General features: G+C 47.6%; 1 protein-coding gene and 1 long non-coding RNA gene across 4 annotated transcripts in view; one reads left to right on the forward strand and one right to left on the reverse strand.

Annotated features, from left to right (window-relative positions):
* BEGAIN (brain enriched guanylate kinase associated) overlaps positions 1–17512 on the forward strand; it is a 937901-nt gene that overhangs the window by 595007 nt on the left and 325382 nt on the right. The gene's annotated exons all lie outside the window — the stretch shown is intronic.
* LOC146798994 (uncharacterized) overlaps positions 13375–17512 on the reverse strand; it is a 347593-nt gene continuing 343455 nt past the window's right edge. Inside the window, exon 3 of the long non-coding RNA XR_014969228.1 lies at positions 13375–13425. This is a non-coding gene — a long non-coding RNA (uncharacterized LOC146798994). The remainder of the gene's footprint in view (positions 13426–17512) is intronic.

The raw sequence follows: 17512 nt of genomic DNA on the forward strand, positions 1-17512 counted from the left end.
CATCGCTTGCCCGCCCCTGCGCACACAGGCTGCTGCACCCTAGCCCCTCCAGCCGCCCAGTGGTGATTGCCCGCCCCTGCGCAACCAGGCCTCACTGCTCACCTTCCGCCACGCCACATCATGCAGCCCCACACCGCGGTCCACCAGGTGGCACACTTGATTCTGGGTCTTGATTTTGCAATGGCAGAGATCATATCAGTGCACACGTCCTCATCGCAGGCTGCACACCCACTCAGTTCTATAGGTGCCACTAACTCTGTGAACCGCAAGGCTATGCCACGTGGCTGTAGGCCCGCACTGCCCGCTGGCTCAGGCCTAAACTGCGGTCCAGCAGGGTTCACACTAATCCTTACCATTCTGGACCGCCAGGACGGTGCATCATCGGAGGCTGCACACCCGCTCAGCACCTTAGGTGCCCCTACCTCAGTGCACCAAAAGTCACCATCCCGTGGCGGTAGGCCAATGCCGGACGCAGTGTATCCGGTGCCACCAATTCTGTGCAATGCAAGTCATGGACCCTCTATGATTGAGTCTCGTGATATGCCAGGTGGACGCAGCCATGTCATCTCAGGCAGTGGGGAGGAACTGGGACATGCTGCATTGTTGTCCTCCCGTTTATACGTATGCCGAGTGGGCTGGCTCAGCGTATGCCAGGCCAGCGTAGGGTGTGAATAATTAGCCCTGGCCTCTTTACATGGTCCATATCTGGGCTGCACAGGAAACAAACTGATGCGTGTGTCTCCGTTGCAGTGTCAGCGCCACACAGGCCGCAGTCGACAATGTTGGAATGTTGCATGCACATGGAGGGCAGATGCGCACAAAGGGATTGTACAAGGAGCGCAAGGCCGCTTGGGGTCTTGGCTCATACATGCCAAGTGTTGTGTGTGTATCGCTATTGGTGCACCATAAGCCTAAGGCCTCGCATCAATTGCAGCGCGAAAGACACATCACATTTCCAGGATGCCATCAGTAGTCAGACTAACATTAGGGATGAAAGCTCCTTTGTCTCAATACAGAATGCGGAAGGACATCTGCACCTCCGAGCTGAGTTTTGCATGTGGCAGGCACCCACTAAGAGAGATACCACAGCAGATGATGACGACTCACACACTATGCACAGCGCTAATGATAGCCAAATGTATCCACACCCCACACACAGAAGTCCTTGCTCGAGGTACTCTTGCATGGAATGCCCTTGACACTTACGTACACAGCAACCCATATGTCCAAACGTTACACACTCATACGACTCATAGCTCCGAGCAGTGGCATATCATCCACATAACTGCCTCAGGTCAGAAGAGTGCCGGTTCTACGAGAGCCACCAACGCAATGGCAGGACATCCCGGGCACATGCACAACCCCTGTCACATGGGACTGTACCGTGACCAAATGTTGCATTTGTTGGGGGCACTGCTACTGGCAGTGTTGTGCATCAATCACCGGCTAAGCTTCCGCCTTGCCAACTTCACCTGCGTTCAGCCTGTGTTGCATTGTCGATCGAGCATATTAGAGTGGTCCATGGATGTCTGCTTATTCAACAGGTCGGTAGCTGAACTGGATCTTGACATGTGTGTGCGCCCCCTGTTGGCCCATGACCAGGAGTGTCACCGTGATACCCGTTCATGGGATGCCTTGATACTTGGCATACATGCTGGCAGCCGGACATGGGAGACTGCACAACTCCTCGTGTGCAGTGACCACATTGAAACGCTCCCCTATTGGGCTGTGATGCATATTGGTGAAAGGAGGTGGATGCAGCACTCCTGTCCAGACCTTTGCACAGGTCCCAACACATTGTTGCATCCTGGAGAACTGGTCACATATCCCACAACAACAGTGGACACGGCTGCATTCGCCTGGACTCCGAATACATAAGCGGACAACAACGCGGGTTGACACACACCTGTGCAAGGTGAGTAGACAGGGGCACTTGGCAACGTTCCTCAATCTGACATACTGCTGGAGGGAGAGTACACATGTAGGTATGCCGAGAGATGTACTGTTGTCAAATGTGATGGGGGACACTACTTTAGGCCTGCCAACGACTTTGACATTTCATACACAGCACTATTTCAAACATTGCGTGGGTCAAAGTTGTGAAATTGCGCAGTTGCTGTTTCAAAACAATGAGGACACAGCTAGTGCACACCTTCCCAGTCATCTCATTGGCCATGTGGGTCACGGTCAAACATGTGCTTTAATAACATTTCCCTGGGTGTACCTTTTTATGCAATCAATGTCCCTACATTCATCCATACTTACATACAGGGTCGATCATGGACATGACACATCTGTGTGTATTTGGAATGTGTGGTTCATATTCGGTGGAGTGTCGGAGCTGGAGCAGTACATGGCCATGCAAACCCCACATTACTTTGTAGCCCAGTGGAGGGCCAGCCAGAGTCCTTTAGGGATTGAGGAGTACATCTGAAGATGAAGAGTACAGTCCGCAGTCTGATTGGTGTGTCATTGGTAAACAAACAAAATATGGCGGTCCATGTCGAGGTCCAAGGTGAGTTTAGCAGAGTGTTTCGGCGGACAGTGGGAGGTGTTGTTACAGGCATGATGCAGAGGGCAGAACCAAGCTGAGACAGGGCATATAGCGGAGATGAATGCTACTGGATCCTTCTTAATACAAAGGTTGAATCACCCGCATCGTCGTCCTCTATGTCATCTGGCTGACATATGGGTGCTGGTGTTTGGTCTGCAGCACTGTGTGCCACTGACACATCAGAGGCCGCAGGTGGTATGGCCGCAGCACTGTGTGCCACTGACACATCAGAGGCCGGAGATGTGTGTGTAGCAGTACCAGCAGCATTCATCTGCGACTGCCTTAGTGGCAGCAATGCGATGATGAGGATCTGCAGGGCATGGAAGATTCCAAGAAGTCTTCCTTGGTGTGCATCCGTGGCAGCCATTCTTTCCGAATGCCTCCGCTCCATGTTCTCCATTGTCCTCAGCATCTGTGCCAACTCTTGTCTGACATTGCTGAGGCCGCTCTGACTAGATAGTTGTTTTCATCTCATAGTCATGTCTCCAGCGATGTCGGGCATGGATTGTGGGACATCATGGAGCAAAGTGTGGGTGTCCGTTAGGGAGTGTAAGTGGTCCCTGATGTGACTTAGACACCCACGTATGTCATCTAGTTTGGCTGCCATGAGTTGGAACCCCACCTGCACCTGTTCAGCCACCTCCTTCTGGCAGTAGAACACCTGGCCTTGGAATGCCATGTGTTCATCGGTGAGGTGCTGGGAGCCAGCCGCGGTTGTGGGTGCTTCCTGCTGTGTGGTTTGTGGAGGGGGTGGGGTCTCCTTGGTGCAACTGGGCTGCCCTGCTCCTGGAGGTGGGTTGCCGTAGCTGTCCATGAGCTGTTGTAGGGCGTCGGTGTCAAAGGTGTGGAGGTCCTCTTCATTATCACTGATGAGTTGCCTGGTCTGCTCTGCAAGAGGTGTTGATTGTCCCTCTGCAATGTGAAAGGGAGATGCATTTCAACATTGTGTAATGATCAATGGTTCTGTTCCGCAGGAGCGCCAGGAATCCTGAAGAGAAGTCCTCAGTCGTCCCCCACGTCCCTTCTGCTCTATCAAACTCTAGAGCTAGGAGGAACGCTAGGGAAAACAGGGAAACAAAACAAGGGTAGGCGGGGAAAAAAAGGCAGGTCTGGTAGTGGACTACTTCCGGGCAACAGGCAGGACTTCACAGCTGTAAAACAAAAAAGGCTTAGTTAATGTGCATTTATCCACTACTGACCTCACTTGTATAACCGTGTGTGAGTGGAAAGAAACCTACCACGCTATCTTGATTCGGGGAACTCTCAGCACGTTATCTTGTTTCAGATGCTAGGAACCCTATATGAATATACAAGTGTTACCACCAATAATCCCTCTATAGATAATAATTATCTAACTGCAGTTGTCTCGCTTACCCCTATTCTCCAAACTAGTTTGAGCAGGCGGAACGCTAACTTCTTTGTCAATCGTCTGAGGTGAATACTTCACCGAAGGGCTGCAGGGAACATGAGCGTGAAAGAACGTAAGAGATAAACATAAACAACCCCCCACTTAATCCCGTGTGATGACTAATGTTTACCGTGTCTGTTGGAGAAGTACAGCTGTAACCTAAGACAGAACTCAATGGTCCACGCCAGTTAATCCCACCTAATAGTGGTGTATGAAATATAAACGGAACTGAAGCAATCTCAGAAAACAATATCCCTCTGGCCCAAAACAGTCAGAGAGGCTCCTTAACTGCAGGTTTATGTTAGTAAACGCACGATACTTAAACACAGAGCCCTGTGTTTAATTCAAGAAGTCCACAACAGTGAGCTGCATAGAGAACAGCCCCATCAGTAACACCAAGCTAACGACGCCGAGGCCTTACTTGGAAACGGAGGCTTCTGGAAGGTAGACGACTTCTGCTAGCAAGCGGACCAGCGCTCGTCTACCGTTGCAGCCCCAGTAAATACTGCAAATCCAAACACCACGCCACACAAGGAACAGCAAGTCCACTCGTACTGTTCGCTACACGGCGCCAGAAAACCGGAAACAGGAAACACGCCAAAACAGGAAGTCAGGCAATACACCAAAGGACGGAAACGGGCTATCAGCTAGAACGCTAAGCAGCGTTAGAAACCATCGGTTCTCCTTAAGTACCCTCCGCATCTCCAGGCATGACCGCGGGGCATGACAGCACACTCCCCCTAAGAAACTCTCCCCTAGGCTTGGGTTTGTCAGGGTACCGGTGATGGAACCTCCATACCAACCGGGGGGCATGCACATCACGAGCGTACTCCCATGTGCGATCCTCCACCCCATACCCTTTCCAATGCAACAGATATTGGAGAGATCTACCCCGGGTGCGAGAGTCCACAATGTCCTCAACTTCATATTCTTCCGTATCGGAAACAATGACAGGAGCGGGTGTCCTAGGGAGTCTTGTGCCAGGCTCAACCGGTTTTATCAATGATACATGGAAGACAGGATGAATTCTAAACGAAGCAGGTAACTCAAGCTTCACCGCCACGGGATTGACCACCTTGAGGACTGCGTATGGACCGATGTATCTGGGATTAAACTTGCGAGGACCAGTGAGTGTTATGTGTTTCGTGGAAAGCCACACCCTATCCCCCGGATTATAGATGGGTTCCAACCTCCTGTGTAAATCAGCCCCCTCCTTATATCTTGCCTTAGCCACGTCTAGCTCTTCTAACGTCATTTTGTGTAGGTCCTGTAGTTTCAGTACCAGATCATTGGCAGCAGGAGTAGGGCTGTCTATCGGGACCCCCACAGGTAACAACTTCGGATGAAAACCATGGGAACAAAAAAAAGGTGTCATGTTGGTGGACGTATGTGGACTGTTGTTATATGATATTTCTGCCAACCATACCCACTCGTCCCATTCTGCCAAGGAGTGCAAAGCCTGATTTCTTACGTATTGCTCAAAGCACTGATTAACTCTCTCGGTCTGGCCATCTGACTGCGGATGATGACTAGAAGATAGTCGCACATCGATCTGCAGCATAGCACATAAGTACTTCCAAAACCGAGATACAAATTGAGCCCCCCTATCTGAAATCAGAACCGAAGGCAATCCATGGAGGCGGACAATCTGTTGTAAGAAAATGGAGGCCAATTCTGAGGCTTTGGGCAGCCCAGACAAAGGGATGAAGTGTGCAGTCTTCGTGAAATGATCCACCACTACCAGCAAAGTGTTATTCTGTCTCTTAGTTACTGGCAGTTCTACTATAAAATCTAGGGAGACCGTATGCCAGGGGCCCGGAGGAGAGGCAAGGGGCAGGAGGAGACCCACGGGATTCTGATGGGAACTCTTGGATTGGGCACAAACATGACATGTCTTCACGTATTGGTCTATATCTTTCAACATTGTAGGCCACCAAAACTTTTCACGTATGGCCTTGGTAGTCTTCTTTATTCCGGGATGCCCTGACAGGGGATGTGAATGATACCATTCCAGTACCTGGGCTTGCAAATCTAATGTAGGTAATACTACTCCTCCCTGAACGCAAACACACCCATCCACCGTTTGTGTCTCTTGTGACCCTACGATGGCCTGCATGTTCGCCGTGAGTTGACCCGCTCTAATGTGGTCCTGAAATTCGTCTTCGGTGATCACTCCTCCTATGATGTACTTATTGGGAATGATAGAGGGGGCATCAACCTGGTCCTCTAGTTGTTGAAACCCCAACCGGGATAGGGCGTCTGCCTTGCCATTTCTAGATCCAGGACGAAATTGTATAGTGAATTCATATTCACAAAAGAATTGAGACCAACGAAGTTGTCTCATGGACAGTGCCTTGGCTGTTTTAAGGTATTGAAGGTTGCGATGGTCTGTATATACAACAACAGGAAACCTGGCTCCTAGTAGATATTGTCTCCACTCCTCAAATACCTTTTTTATCGCCAGTAATTCCTTATCACCCACAGCATAGTTGTATTCTGCCTGAGTGAACTTATGAGAGAAATAAGCTACGGGATGACACTCACCACTCTCAGGATCTATTTGACTCAGAACCCCTCCCACTGCCACTTGAGAGGCGTCCGCCTCCACCACGAAGGGCAATGCTGGGTCAGGATGTCGTAAAACAGGCGCGCATGTGAAGGCTTTTTTCAAGCGCTGAAATGAGGTTTCAGCTTCAGCTGACCACACATACGGAATCCCCTTTCGCAAGAGTGCAGTAATAGGATGTGCCAATTCAGAGAAATTCTGAACAAAACGCCTGTAAAAATTGGCAAAACCTAGAAAACTTTGTAGCTCTTTGACCGAACCAGGTGCCGGCCAAGAGAGGACAGCCTTGACCTTGATAGGATCCATGCGGAGTCCTTGGGGTGTAACAATAAATCCTAAAAAAGGCACTTCTTGCGTATGGAAGGTGCATTTCTCCAATTTGCAGTACAGGTTGTTATCACGTAAACGTTCCAACACCTTACGGACATGACCCAAGTGTTCAGACAAAGTAGAGGAATAGATCAATAAATCATCAATATAAGCGATGACATGGACGTCTAGCATATCCCAGAGCACCTCATTGATGAAGAATTGAAACGCCGCCGGGGCGTTACAGAGCCCAAAGGGCATTACTAAGTACTCGAATAACCCGTATTTCGTGCAGAAGGCAGTCTTCCATTCGTCTCCCTCCCTGACCCGTACCAAATGGTAGGCGCCCCGCAGGTCTAGTTTAGTGAAAAACCTGGCGTTGCGTATTCTGTCAAGGAGGGAGGCAATCAGAGGCAAGGGATAACGATTTTTAATGGTGATGTTATTCAGTCTCCTATAGTCAATACAACACCGCAGACCTCCTTCACGCTTAGGAATAAAAAACAAAGCCGAAGAGGCAGGAGATCTAGAAGGTCTAATAAATCCCTTCTCTAACATAGTATCCAAGTATTCTCTGAGATATGTGTTCTCCTTCTCAGTAAGGGCATAGACCCTACTGCACGGAATTCTGGCTCCTGTCTCCAGGTCTATTCGACAGTCATATACCCTATGCGGGGGAAGGACTTCTGCTTCCTTGGGATCAAAAACTGTGTACAAGTCGTTATAACAGGCAGGTAATTCAGGTACAGGTTCGTTTACTTCTACGTCAAGCATATGTTGGACCACTGCTACTTGAGACTCACAGTGTGTACTTGGACGAAACATAAGCGTTGCTTTCTGCCAGTCGACGATGGGGTTATGTGTATGTAACCAAGGGATGCCTAAGAGAACAGGTATTTGCGGCGACCGAATTAAGTCAAATTCAATGACCTCTTGATGATCAGGTTGTATGTGCATATGGAGACTAACTGTCTTATGAGTCACTGGCCCCGAGACAAGAGAGCTCCCATCTATCGTAAAGACCTTGGTGGAAACGTCTTTCCCGACACAGGGAATCAGGTTACTCCTTGCCCACCCTCATCCATGTAATTCCCAGAAGCCCCTGAATCAATCATGATGGATACATGGATGCCAAGGTTTCCTACAGTGAGATAAGTTGATACATAGAGGTGAGGGATAGGTGTAATGTCATGTTCAGAAGAGGAGACAGTTAGACCAGAACTGCCCAGGATTCCCGTCTCCACGAAACCCCGGCTCACTAGTTTCCCGAGCTCTTGAATGTATTAGGTTTGACTGGGCATGTCCTTAAGAAATGACCAGCCTTTCCACAATATAAACAGAGCCGATTGGCTCTTCTCCTTTGCTTCTCCTCCGATGACAGCGGCCCCCTCACTATGCCTATCTGCATCGGCTCGCTTTCATCAGTACCCTTCACAGCTTCTACTTTCTTCTCCTTAACAGGCACAAATCGTGGTTTGCCCTTACCCTTTTCTTGTTTTCTTTCTTGGAGGCGGTGTTCGATCTTAACCACTAAATCTATTAGCTCAGTACAAGCTGAGGGTAAGTCCACAATTTGAGAGAGAGCGTCTTTTAAATCGTCGCGCAACCCCCTATAGAATAAAGTACTCCGTTTTTCCTCTGGCCAATTGGACTCGACCACTAATCTCTGAAAGGAGGTTATGTAAGCCACCAATTCCTGGTTACCCTGTCTCAGAGCCAGCAATTCGGTGTCAGCCGAATGTGTATACATATGTTTGTCGAATAATTTGCGAAATTCCCCTGTAAAGGCAGAGTAATTATATAAGAGGGGGTCATCGCGGTCTATCAAGGGTATAGCCCAATCTGCGGCTGCTCCACTGAGGTAAGACACTAGAAAGGCTACACGGGCTTGATCTGTGGGAAAGCAAGAGGCCTTACATGAAAAATGTAATTGGCAGTGACTAAGAAAATCTGTAATGATCAATGGTTCTGTTCCGCAGGAGCGCCAGGAATCCTGAAGAGAAGTCCTCAGTCGTCCTCCACGTCCCTTCTGCTCTATCAAACTCTAGAGCTAGGAGGAACGCTGGGGAAAACAGGGAAACAAAACAAGGGTAGGCGGGGAAAAAAAGGCAGGTCTGGTAGTGGACTACTTCTGGGCAACAGGCAGGACTTCACAGCTGTAAAACAAAAAAGGCTTAGTTAATGTGCATTTATCCACTACTGACCTCACTTGTATAACCTTGTGTGAGTGGAAAGAAACCTACCACGCTATCTTGATTCGGGGAACTCTCAGCACGTTATCTTGTTTCAGATGCTAGGAACCCTATATGAATATACAAGTGTTACCACCAATAATCCCTCTATAGATAATAATTATCTAACTGCAGTTGTCTCGCTTACCCCTATTCTCCAAACTAGTTTGAGCAGGCGGAACGCTAACTTCTTTGTCAATCGTCTGAGGTGAATACTTCACCGAAGGGCTGCAGGGAACATGAGCGTGAAAGAACGTAAGAGATAAACATAAACAACCCCCCACTTAATCCCGTGTGATGACTAATGTTTACCGTGTCTGTTGGAGAAGTACAGCTGTAACCTAAGACAGAACTCAATGGTCCATGCCAGTTAATCCCACCTAATAGTGGTGTATGAAATATAAACGGAACTGAAGCAATCTCAGAAAACAATATCCCTCTGGCCCAAAACAGTCAGAGAGGCTCCTTAACTGCAGGTTTATGTTAGAAAACGCACGATACTTAAACACAGAGCCCTGTGTTTAATTCAAGAAGTCCACAACAGTGAGCTGCATAGAGAACAGCCCCATCAGTAACACCAAGCTAACGACGCCGAGGCCTTACTTGGAAACGGAGGCTTCTGGAAGGTAGAAGACTTCTGCTAGCAAGCGGACCAGCGCTCGTCTACCGTTGCAGCCCCAGTAAATACTGCAAATCCAAACACCACGCCACACAAGGAACAGCAAGTCCACTCGTACTGTTCGCTACACGGCGCCAGAAAACCGGAAACAGGAAACACGCCAAAACAGGAAGTCAGGCAATACACCAAAGGACGGAAACGGGCTATCAGCTAGAACGCTAAGCAGCGTTAGAAACCATCGGTTCTCCTTAAGTACCCTCCGCATCTCCAGGCATGACCGCGGGGCATGACACATTGTGTTGACATGTATGTTGACGCATTGTTCAAGTTTACATACAGACTACATGACAGTGTACATTGTGACTGTTTGGGAGGAGCTGACTATTTGATGCGGGACAGTGGTCATTTAAACTACATCACGGATGTGAGGTTGTACACGTACATTATCATTTCACTGTTTCCTGATATGCCTGATGTGATTGGCCAGTTTCTACGCACAAGCAGAACTAGTTGTGTCCTCTGTTCTGTAGTGAAAGTGTTGTACTTTGTACCACATTGTCATCGATGTTGATGTGCTGTGTTTGCTATGTTGTGGGCTGCAATGTGCCTTGGGGATCAGGGACATGATCCAGAGTCATTGTGTGTGTGCTGTACTTAATTGTGCATGTGTGCCATTGTGGCCATCTTCCCCTGTCCCCCCAGTCCCTGGTCGGTACTCACCCTGGTGCTGTTGTGTCCGGTCACGTCGAGCAGTGTCCGAACCCCCGACTCCTGCCACCGTCTCCCCACTGATGACTGTGGAGACCAGTTCCTCCATCTCATACAGCTCCTGGTGTTCCGCTGGACTGCCACCTCCAGTCTGCATTGCTGCCTGATGGTTGTCAGCGAGTTTCTTCTTAGTTTTGTGCTTCGCATCATTCCAGCGCCTCTTGACCTCTCCAGTTGTCTTCCTCCCCCCCACAACTAAATTCACCTTGTCCAGGATGGACTGCCATATTACATTTTTATTTTCCATTGACACATTGGAGGTGACGAACAGTTGGTGATGTTCTATCACCTCCGTGATGATGATCCTGTTTTCCTGTGGACTGAACCTCATCTTCTTCTCCTTGCCCTTCCATGACCCCGAGGTCCCAGGCTGGTCATCCTGGGGGCTTGTGGGGGTCTGGTCATCCTCTGTGCTTGCTCCGGGTTCCTCCATGGTGCTACGCAGTTGAATGTCTTTTGTGTGTGTTTTTCGGTGTTTTATGGTGCTTTTTCCCGCATGACACGTGGGAATTGCAGGCCTGTTGCTGGTTATCACTGATTTGTTTTTTTATCGCTGTTGGCCACATCGCCACTTTTTTCGCGTTGGTGTTTCGCATTTTTTTGGCGTTGTGTTGATTTTAATGCAGTCATTTGCCGCGTTATCTTGGGACTATCGCATGGTGCCGCCTGGTTGAGAATACAACGTTAACACAGTGTTATTTTCCCGCGAAAGACTGCGATGTGCAAAGTTGCGTTAAGCTAATTTTGCAATAATTAACACACGTTCTTGAGAATATCCCCCTAAGGCTTTTAGCTTTGGACATCAGTGGAAGGCGTGGGGGGGGGAGGTTGTCCTCTCAAATCCATGGGGAATCCGGAAACAAAACCATTCTTATTTATAGCTCTGTAAAAGAAAGCTGACGTATTAATTAAAACACAGATTAGGCAACACTTTTTGTATGGAACAATTTTATCCTGACTGCGGCTGCAAAGGAAGTTGCATTGGTACTGTATTAGTGATATGGGATACCTCAGGGCCCTGATGAGCTATCATAAATACCAACTTGAATTTGTGATATTGATGTTAAGTGTTCCCTAAAATCGTTTTCCTCGTGTAACTATTGAAAAAAAATAGTTTTTGTATAAACTCAGTGCTGTACAGTAAAGAGTATAAATCAGAAAGTTCACTTTTTTTTCCATTGTGTATCCCAATCACATTTAATATCAAGATTATGTCCCATTACATTGAAAATGTATCAAAGCAATCCAAGATTAAATATAGTAGGGTTGATTCCAGGGCAGTAAAAAAAAAATAACGTAGCCTTAAACATCTGCCATAGCCCTTGCGAGGAAATTTGTGGTGGCGGGCCTGGGTAACCCGTACCAGTATTTAGTCAGCTGCTCCTCAGTGACAACTAATCAGAGTGCTGAGCAGCGATAATTTATTCCAAGATCTGGCAGACCTTAAGCATTTTGACTCAGAACTGAGCCTTGATCACAGTGGCGCCATGTTAGATTTATGTGCACATAAATTGTGAGGATTGTAGACCTCAAAAACATGCTTCATATATTTAAATTTGCCTCAAACTTTCATGCAATCATTTATGGATTTTAGAAGAGTGATTGAATTCATATATATTTTTCATGATGTTTATATAAGATGTGTTTTTTTAACCACAGCTGGCTAATGCATTTTCAGTTAAACACAAACACATAGGGTCTGATTTGGAACTCGGCAGACTGGTTACTTCGTCACAACAGTGACGGATATCCTGTCCGCCGAAATATATTTTCTATTCTTTAGGAGAATTAGGCTGAGAGAAAAAAGATTAAGAAATATCCATCAACTAAAACCCAAACAGGGATTTACTTATAGGTTTCCAGAAACAGCAAGGTGACATAGTAGACTAGCAAATGGACAAAAAGCTCCTCCTCATTGTTAAGTCCAAAAGCTTGAAAGCATTCTCCATCTTTCGTTGTTCAACATGTCTATTTTGGGATGTCTCAGGATTTCTGTCAATGCCACAATATCTAGCTTTGGTGCACTCTGATTCAAGACATGTCTCGAAATATTGTTCTTCTGGGTATTTATGATCCTTATTAGTAATGGCTCTCAAACGTTCTAAAATCCGTTTTTACTCCAAAGATTGTGCTGCAAATTTTATTTCTTATTACTAGGGCATAGAATCATATATACTGTATAGTCAGATTAGAATGTAATATGCTTGGTAATCTTGCATTTCTCTTTTGGTATGTAAGTCAAAATGTGTTGTAATACTTGCAAGCTTTGCATTTCTGACAAGGATAAAAACAGGCTCTGTCTTTTGTGGAGATGAATTAGATCTATTACCATATCCTCTGAGCAATCACATTCCATCACCCAGAAGTTGAAGAACACTGGTCAGTACTAAAAAAATTACAACATAAACATGAACGCTAATTCACCAAAATGCCAGGGGTAGTGGAAGTAACAGTACACGCCATTTGTCCTTTACTTTCACTCACACACATACATGCTTACATATACGCACACATTCACATACTCCCTCTCACATAAACATACTGTCACCCACATGCATGCACACAACGTACATTTAAAAGTTTGTTATTACTTAGCTCAGGTGCCAGGAGGGTCATAGTCTAGATAAATGTACTTTATTCTTTATTACACTAATAGTAAATAAAGTAGCATTATTCACTATTAGTCTAAAAAAATGACAGAAAATAAGGAAAGTGGAACCCCAACCGACGACCATAATGACAACTTGCCTATGTGTTCCTGACACTGATTTTGTCACCTCTGAGGCCAGGGGTAACACAGGCAGAGGCAGGGATTGAAATACAATGCCACACAGAAGAAGATGATTCATTAAAGATTTATTCATAAGGAAAATGCCCACAACCACATCACGACCCGTGATCCAAGAAGCCTCTCAGCAACTGACCAATGGTCACCCAAAACCTCTGCATCACAAGCCATGGTTCCGGAACCTGGAACATAGGAACAACCAATGAGAAGAGGTAAGTGTATATACGAGGAAACATTACCAACACAGTCTGTTCATATCAGATGTAAATAACACAGTTACGATAAAGTAATTAACAGTTAACTACAAGGTAACTAGCACAGTCACAATACCACATCATCTTCCCCCTAAAAACAAACTATAGGCTGAACAAAATAAATGTCAAAACATGATCAAATCATCATACTTCTTTGGCACTTCCAATATACATTTGGTAGATTTCTTTTTTTTATAAACTGTTTTTATTAAACAATAAAAAGTGATAGGTCATCTCATACATTTAGTCATTAATTGCAACGGCGTCACATTCTCATAGGACAGGCAGTTACATGGCATTTGATGTCACGCATAGTAGGACAAGATATTCACTAGCTATACACATCAAGGCGTCAACGGTTCGTGAAGGGTGGGAACATTTGGGGGCTCACAAATATTGCCACGATAAACATTCCACTTAGTCCACATCATTATACATTTCCGGGGGCAGCCACGTGCCACATATACCGTCTTCTCCCTTACCATACTCCAGTCCATATCTGCCTTCCAGGCATTCAGCGTCGGTGGTATCGCCGCTCCCCACAGCCGGGCAATGTTCCGCTTGGCTACCATCTGACCAAGAGTTGCCCAGAGTCTGCCCTTAGTATTGAGGTCCGTGGGCTCCCAAACATTTAGGAGACATCTCTTGGCTTCAGGCCGAATTACCACTCCCCAGACTGCGCTCATACATTCGTGCACTTTTCTTTAGTAGTCTTGAATTAACGCACACTCCCAAATAATGTGTAAAAAAGAGCCCTCTATGCCACATTGTCTTTTACATAGCCCTTCCCCACCCCTGCCCATCAACACCAGCCAGGGGCCGGAGAGATAGACTCAATGTAGGATCTTTAACTGGACAAGTCTCAGTTTGGATGAAATAGCGACCTCCCTAAGAGAGGACAGTGCCTCCTGCCATTCCTCATCATCCAGCTCGAGGCCATCCCGCCCCCATTTCTCCCTTAATAATATTAAGGGGTCCGGAGTGTTATGTATGAGCTTTTTGTATGTGAGGGAGATGGCTTAGTCCGGCAAGTACCGATCCAACAATCTATCTTCTAGAGGAGAAGACTGGAGGGGAGGACCCTGCCAGGATGCTAGATTGGAGAGTTTTTAACCTGTACGTATCTAAAATATTCTGAGTCAGCTAGCTCATGTGTCTGTTGGAGTGAAGTGAATGAGACCACCCCATTTGGTCCCCATAGATCTCCGATGCGGGAGAGCCCAATTAGGTCCCACTTGTCAAAGCCCTTGGTTCGCCCAAGTGTACCCAAGCACTCGGAGTCCCACAGTGGAGTGGCGAGTGTACGTTTTTTGGCCCACCCTAGGCTACGATTAACCGTGTGCCAGAGCTGGACAGAGTGTTGTGTGGGTCCTGTCAGTAAATATTTGTTGGGCCTGGAACAGAGCGCCCTAGTGAAGCCACCACCTGGGAGTACCCATTTGTCCATCCTATAACCCGGGTCGTCCCCACCGCGGTAGGTGCAATGATTGATGGCTGAAAGATGTGACGCCCAATAATATTTTTTTGATGTCAGGGAGTGCTATACCTCTGTCATACCAACCGAGCGTTGTGTAGTTCTTTGCGCGGATTGCCGTCCCTTGGCAGATCTCTTTGGGTGCTTTCAATGTCTTTAAAGAACCTGGTTGGAACTGGGTCTGGGAAGTTCTGGAGGGCATAATTTTAAAAAGCGCAGCTTGTCCCAGTAAAAATAATGGCAGCGTCTTCCAGGTCGTAGTGTCTCGTTTGAACCTCTGTAGGGGTGGGAGGAGATTGCGCTCATAACGGAGTTTAGCGTCAGTTGTGATGAAAATGCCCAGGTATTTGAATCCGTATGTTGCTGTCAGGATAGGGTAGTCTCTAGGTGGGGGGGGGATCTCCATGCAAGACATATAACAGCAACTTGCCCCAGTTAATTCTGTAGCCCGAGTTTCTCCCGAAATTTGTGAATATATCTAGGACCACCAGTATTGATTTCCGGGTGGAGGCGAGATATGTCGTCTGCGTAAAGTGAAATTCTATCCTCCCATCCATCAGCCCACTTGAGACCCCTGATTGAAGGATCCCGTCGTATTCAGGCCACTAGGGGCTCGAGGGACAGGGTGAAGAGTAGGGGTGAGAGGGGGCATCCCTGCCGCGTCCCTCTGCCGAGTGTGAATACCTTGAGTTTTGTTTGTTTACCATCACTTGGGCCAGCGGTTCTGCGTAGAAGAGCCGCACCCATCCGATAAAGTTGGGGCTGAAGCCCAACTTTTTGAGGGCTGCCATCAAATATGCCCATTCGGGCATGTCGAACGCCATCGTGGCGTCCAGCGAGACCACTACTGCGTCTTCTTGGATAGTGGCCTGACGCCCCAATACTCCATGAAGTCTACGCAAATTGAGCGCCGTATTACAGTGCGGCATGAAGCCCGATTGCTCGGGGTGGACCAGCTTGTCTATTACCTGCCTTAGCCGGTTTGCCAATAGCTTTGCAAGTATTTTGGGCTCCGCATTTAGTAGAGAAATAGGTCTGTAGGAGGTGCACTCATCTTTCGGCTTTCCTTCCTTAGGTATAGCTACTAGCGTGGCGATACGTTGGTCCCGCGGGAGTAGGCCAAGTTCTCTACAGTCCTCGAACATGCTCTTGAGGTACGGGGCAAGTTTGTCAGGCTTATGTTTGTAAAGTTCGATGGGCAGTCCGTTGGGTCCCAAGGCTTTCCGAGGCCGGAGATCCCTAATCGCTGTGGCAAGTTCATCATTTGTCAGTGCACTATCTAATGTTTCCCTATCGGAGTCGTCGAGGATGGGCAGTGGGATATCTGCAAGGAGTGTGGAGGAGTCCTTCTCCGGTAGGTCAGAACTGCTCTGGTACACTTGTAGTGGGTAGCCAACTCAAGCACTACGTCGTGGGGTTCTGTCAATATCGCACCAGCTCTGGCACCAGTCTTTTCGCCCTCTCTTTCTTGTCCAGCCAAGTGATCAGCTTGCCTGCTTTGTCTCCTTGGTTGTCTAAGTATCCATCCCTGTCCCTCGCGAGGGTTTTGGCAGCATCAGTTGCCACCGCTTTGTATTCAGCCGCCTTAACTTGCAAATTATGAAGCGCAGCCTGATCCTACCCGTCTTTCGCCGCCTCCTCAAGGCGGAGGAGGTCATGTTCAATACTAGTCAGTTCTTTATTTTTTTCTTTTCGCAAACCCGGCTATGGCCGAGAGGGTGTGGCCCCTAATTACCGTTTCGAACGCCTCCCAGAGGGTGGTGGGGCATTCAACTGTGCCTTTGTTGTCCTGGAAGTAATGGTCAAGGATTTGGATGAGCGTAGCTTTGATTTCAGGGTTGTTGAGATACCACGGAATAATGGGTGCTACACAACCTACCCTTCTGTCACCAATTGTTAGATGGACCCACAAAGGGGAATGATCAGAAATGCCCCTTGCCAGATGTTGAATTTCTTGTGTGGTCGTGTTTTGTTGTACCGGCATAAGGATATAATCAATTCTGGAGAAACTGCGATGTGACCCTGAGAAAAATGAGTATTGTTGGAGGCCAGGGTGGCACATTTGCCGGAGGTCTGTGAGGCCAAAGGCCTCAAGGAAGTTTGAGAGCCAGTTGTTCCCTGCACTAACATCTCGCGCTGGATGTCGGTCAAGTGAGCTCAACACAACCACGTTGAAGTCCCCACCCCGAAGGTCCTTATATGACTGGGTCTGGAGCCCTGGTGGAATATAAACTGCTAGCAGTGTGAGGGTATGTCCCTCCCATTGCCCCAAGACCGCCGCATAGCGCCCCATTGGATCGTTCCAGGTATGTTTTATGGTGAGCGGGAAGGTGCGTTTAAGTAGGATGCCCACCCCTGGTGAACCAAAAGTGAAGCTGGCATGTGCCACCATTGTGTACCCCCATCTATTTAACGCCCTACAGTTGTTACCGATTAGTAGTATCTCTTGGAGTAGGGCGACATCTGGAGATTGGTGCTTTATGTATTAGAGCAATGCTTCGTTTTACCTTGTCTCCCAACCCATTGACGTTCCAACTCAGG

The sequence above is a fragment of the Triturus cristatus genome, chromosome 9 (assembly GCF_964204655.1).
Source record: "Triturus cristatus chromosome 9, aTriCri1.1, whole genome shotgun sequence".
In the NCBI taxonomy this organism is placed as follows: Eukaryota; Metazoa; Chordata; class Amphibia; order Caudata; family Salamandridae; genus Triturus; species Triturus cristatus.